General features: G+C 48.5%; 1 long non-coding RNA gene across 1 annotated transcript; it reads left to right on the top strand.

The window, feature by feature from the left end:
- The first annotated feature begins 780 nt into the window (after positions 1 to 780).
- Positions 781 to 3,165, top strand: LOC139702393 (uncharacterized). Its single transcript, XR_011705033.1, has 4 exons — positions 781 to 883; positions 1,205 to 1,297; positions 2,302 to 2,423; positions 2,973 to 3,165. It is a non-coding gene; the product is annotated as an uncharacterized lncRNA (long non-coding RNA).
- The last annotated feature ends 2,354 nt before the right edge of the window (positions 3,166 to 5,519 follow it).

The raw sequence follows: 5,519 nt of genomic DNA, 5'->3' as shown, positions 1-5,519 counted from the left end.
AAGGCCTAGGGAGATGAGGATATCCTCACTAATTGCATTTCAATCCTCTCGCCATGCAGAGAGAAAAGAAGGTCGGGAAGGAAAATGACATTTACAAAGTCACAGGGCAGGAGGCTAGGACTGTTGTTAGCTCTATTCTATGTGACATCCCACCTATTCCTATATTTGATCACTGCTTCTGTGCATTTCACACACAAGGCAGCAGGTTTTCTAAGTGCTATCTCACATATGCCTGGTGACATCACTAGGAAACAGATGCTAGGATGGCACCACTGTGTGATGGAGAATGAGGAAGACTTGAGAACACGATGACTTGTCCAAGGTCACATGAGAGGACAGAAGGAGGAGCTGGATTTAAACCCAGCTATGTCTCCTCAGAGCTGGGACCCTGGCTGCGCCCAGGCCTGTCAAGGGATATGGGGACAGTGTTGGGGATGGTTGTGGACACATATGGAAATGTCATAGGGCTGGAGGACAACTGTAGCCCAGAGGGACATATGTGGGTTTATCTGGAGGAGAGGTCAGACCAGAGACCCCAAGACATGGCCTTCCTTTCTTGGTGATAGATGCAAACAGAACTTGGAACCCAGTAACCAGGCACCTACATTCTAGCAACAGCCTCCTCCCAGCTCATTTGGTGAGATACGTTGGATGCAAAAGCATGTTTTCTTGCTTCCCCTGTGGAGGCCAAAGCTTCAGGAGGCCATGCTGCCAGAGCCCCGCCCCCGCTACAGCCCCAGGAAGCCCTGCAGAGGGAACCTACTGATAAGAATGGGGTGCTGGTTGAGATCCTGCTCCCAGCACCTCTGCCCTTGTGTGAACAGACAACGCAGGCCTACACCCGACAATCCAGGGCCACTGAGCCAGAGACTTATCCACCACCGTGAGTAACCCTGAAATGCCTTCCTCCTGAGTTTGGGGGAACAGGGAGCTGAGGCAGGAGCAGCTATTGGGAGATTGTGAGGCAGATGTCCTCTCATGGTCATCCCCAGGACAGGGCTGGAGGTGGGGATTGGGAGTGTCTAGGCCTCATTCTGGCCCCCAGTGCCATCTCCTGTCTTCCTAAGGTAGAACTCTGGGACACAGGGTCTGCGAGAGATTTGGGGAGAACACCACTAGGGGCAGAAACACCCTGAACAGAGGCTAGGCAGGACCAGGGGCTCCCTGCCAGCTACCAGGCTCTCTGTTTACCTGCTCTCCACAGGTTCTCAAGGAGGACAGCAAGAGGGGCTTCCACTCAAGAGCGGTGCTGGGAGTGCCAGGGCCAAGCACCTGTGGGAACAAGCTTGGCCTCAGGGTGAGTGTGGGAGCAGGGAGGCCTGCACAGACCAGGCCTAGAGAAGAACAGAAGACCATACTGAGCCCAGACACCACCCTGAACACATTCCTTGTGGGCTGGAAGGTGGAGGGGCAGAGTCCTGAATCATAGGGAATCTGAGCACCAACTCCTCACCCATCCCCACCTTCTCTGCCTGCCGTGGCCTTGGCCACATGCAAGGTCACTGTCCCCATATTAGAGACAACACCACAACAGCAACACTGACACTCTCACTTCCTTTCTCTGAAGATTTTGCATTCCACCATTCAGCTGATTATAACTCCTAGACCCAGGTGTCCGGGAGGCAGTGAACTGCCTGTCCTTCCACACTCTCTCCAAGTCTTACACATTAACAGGATTAGTAGGGGGACATTTAGCCAAGATATCAGGGGGATTTTGCTACTTGGTCCATTTCTATGTCACTTCCTGTCTCAAGGAACACACCCCACAGTCTCAGAACAGGTGTTGGGGGCCCCAGCACTTTACCACCTTCCAGGCGGACTCAGTTTCCACAGCCATTCAGCCTTTCCCAGCATTGGGACCTGGACCTCATTCCCTCCTGGAGCCACTTTGACAGCACCACAGAGAATGATGTCCTGGGTGTCCTCACACAAGAACTGTCTGGGATTACCCTGTGTTCTCACCTCCAGAAGGTGATGTGCTGGTGGCACTCAGGGGATAATGCTCCTAATGCACAGAGCTGCCACCTCTTGTCAAATAACAAACTGGCCTGAAGCTGCTAAAGTAGCCAACTATTCCCTCAGCAATTCCACTTGAACTCTGCCAGCCATTGTTGTGCTGGGGCTCTCCTGTCCCCCTCTGGGACAAATCCCTTAGGGCTTTGGATTTTGCACTGAACACCATCCCCAGAAACATCTGGTGGGTCACACTTCAGCCATTGACTCTCCATCTCCTCCATGTCCCATTCCAGAAGGGAGAGGTGGCTAGAGGTAGATGATAGCAGCATGTTATATATGTTCCAGGCACAGTCCCTAGAGAGCTTGGAGGACACCCTAGAGCCAGACTGCCTAGATGATGACTCCTCTTTCACGTCCAGCATCTCCGGTTCCTCCACCGAAGAGGAGATGGACATAATGTGGAGAAGGTACGCCCTGCCCAGGGTGACAAGGTCACACAGAGCTGTGAGTCCTGGAACTGGCCCTGCACCTCTCTGAGCCCAGCCTGCTCCTTTGAACAGTGGGGTGCCAAGAAGACCAACCTCATGGTCAGAAAGGCCAGGCCTCTCAGGCTGATGTCCCCCTGCATTCCTCTAGGGCTGTCTCCTCACTCATTAGTTTACAGCTGCTTCACAATCCTGCTCATAACATCCATAGCCATGTCTATGTAATAGGCCCTGATATGGAGGATGAAGGCCACCACGTCCTGGGCTTTATAGAAAACCCAGAGACCATAGAGGGAGAGGCCAAAGGTGAGGAGGTTGGGGTGGTGGCTGTGAGCAAATGGGGATGGGACAGAGCTGGACATGCAGAGCACGTCTTCCAGAAACATGGGTGGGGCAGAAACAGTGGGAAGCAGAGCTGGCATTGTCTTCATGCATTCTGGGGACACTGCCAGGAACTGTGTGAAAGGCAGTGGGAAATATATTACCCCTGGAAGGAACATGGACAGTTTCTTGACCTTACTCCTCTTGCAGCTGCAGGGCCACCTCTGGTGCTTGGGGACACTCCATCTCAAATTTCACCACCTCCACCACCTGAGAGAGAGCTGGAGCTGCAAAGGCCTGCAATGGCAGATCCAGGCCATCAACCCCTGGTGGCCCCTCAACCAGCACCACCCACTGAGCTCCTCCGCACACCCATTGTCACCCCAGAGCTACCCTTGCCTCCCCTGCCATTTATTTTTTACTTTTTCTATCTTATGTATTTACATTTTTGTTAAAATTTGTTTCTTTGAAAATTAAATACTTTGTTTTTTAAAAGATTCTGTCTATTGCCATTAAGTACATTCTCAAACTTCTGCACTTATCACTCCTACATAGTTCCAGAATATTTTCCTGAATCAGGTATCCATAACCACTGAAGGATATGAAAAATGACAGCCCCCAAAACTGTCTGACCCGGAGGAAGAGGGAAAAGGAAGGTGAACATTAATCCCAGTAACAACAGTCCCCACTGGGAAAAATCAACTTTCATCCCTTCCCAGGTTCCTCCCCAACATCTCCACCAAAAGCAAACATTCATCCCTTCCCAACCGCAATAGGTCGTGGAGGAAGGAGGCAGATACTGAAACCCTGGGCCTTGGACTTCTACCCTTCCCATTGCTGATCAGTTCTGGAAGGAGAAGAGCAAGTAATGAAGCTTTGGGAGAAAATAGATCCCCAAAAAAGAGGATAAACAATGAACACCATTGCCATGGGACAAAGGACAAGTCTGTGCAAATCAGAAGGAATCACTACATACAGCAGGTACCGCCAGAGATGCTCAACCTCTGAATGTCAACACACAAATGCACACACTGCTGAGATGTCTTTTTCCCCCATCGATTGAATAGGTTTTAAGGCTGTTGCTGGTGAGAATGTGGGAGGCACAAGCCCTGGCACATCCCGTGGGAGACCCAGCATGGGTATTCCTCTGTCAGAGTCCTTTGGCAGCACCCACCCAAGTTCTCAGCTTATATTCTTTTACCTAGCACGGCCAATGCTAGGGAGTAATCCCACCTCTGCATTCATTCATTTTTGAAGATTTCTTTGCAAAGCTCTTAATTTTTATTATTTTTAATTTTTACTTATATATGACAATAGAATGTATCCTGGAAGAACATACATACATAGAGTATATATTATTCTATTAGGTTCCCACTCTTGTGGTCATACATGGTGTGGAGTTACCTGGTTGTATTTGCAAATACAGGCTAGGAAGGTTATGACCAATTAATTTTACTGTATTTCCTATTCCCCTCCTCCTTCCATTTTCTTCATTATCCATTGCCTAGTCCAATCTACTTCTATTATACCCCTCCCCAACCTCCCTTATTTGGGGTATAGTATCTACAAATCAGAGAGAACATTTGGCCTTTGGTTTTGGGGGACTGGCTTATTTCACTGAGCATGATATTCTCCAGTTCCATCCATTTACCGACAAATGCCATAATTTCGTGCTTCTTTATGGTTGAGTAATATTCCATTGTATGTATATCACATTTTCTTTATCAATTCATCCATTGAAGGACACCTAGGTTGTTTCCATAGCTTGGTTATTGTGAGTTGAGCTGCTATAATATAAAAACAGTATATAACAGTGATACAGCTTCATCAAGATAAATATTGATAAATATAAATATAAATATTGATGTAGCTGTATCACTGTTGAATGCTGTTTTTAAGTTCTTTGGATATAGACCAAGGAGTGAGGATAACTGGGTCCAACAACGGTTTCATTTCAGGTTTTCTGAGGAGACTCCATGCCGCAGTCTGGCTGGGCACAATTCAGGAGCCACTTGTCAAAAGAAACGAACTTTATTTTTAGAACACACACACCAAACCACACAGCTCCTCAGGAAAAACCTTCAGAGCCCAATTGCCACCACTGGCTTCCCACAAGCCTCTCAGCCTACCCCACCCCTCCTGCTGTTGAGGCTGATTGGCTGGGTCGCGTATAGGCAGAGCCAAAAAAAAGTCCCCCAATGAGCAGCTCCCTGGTCTGAAAGGGCAGGGAAACAGCCCAATGAGCATCACCACAGAGGAGCCAATCAGTTGGCAGCTAGAAGTTTGCTGGGGCCGCTGTGAGCCAATCATCAGCTGACAGCTGGAAGTTTGCTGGGGCCCCTTTCGGCTGTGGCTCTCAACATCTCCATATTGCTTTCTACAGTGGTTGCATCAATTTGCAGTCCCACCAACAATGTATGAGAATAACTTTCTTCTTCCATCTTTACTAACATTGTTATTTGTATTCTTGATAATTGCCATTCTGACTGGAGGGAGATGGAATCTCGGTGTAGTTTTAATCTGCATTTCTCTAATTGCTAGAGATGTTGAACATTTTTTCATATATTTTTTGACCACTCATATTTCTTCTTCTGTAAAGTGTTTGTTCAGATCCTTTGTGCAAGGCACTTCTTCACAGCACTGGTTGAATTAGGAACTAGAGCTCTAACACCCATGTAGATGGATGGACAAATCTGCTTCTGGTGCCCTAGGGAACTCTGCAGCTGCAAAGGAAGGTCTGTCTGTGCCCCCCATATA

The sequence above is a fragment of the Marmota flaviventris genome, chromosome 17, assembly GCF_047511675.1.
Source record: "Marmota flaviventris isolate mMarFla1 chromosome 17, mMarFla1.hap1, whole genome shotgun sequence".
Lineage (NCBI taxonomy): Eukaryota > Metazoa > Chordata > Mammalia > Rodentia > Sciuridae > Marmota > Marmota flaviventris.
The sequence above is the reverse complement of the archived record's forward strand: the minus strand, read 5'-3'. Positions and strand labels throughout refer to the sequence as shown.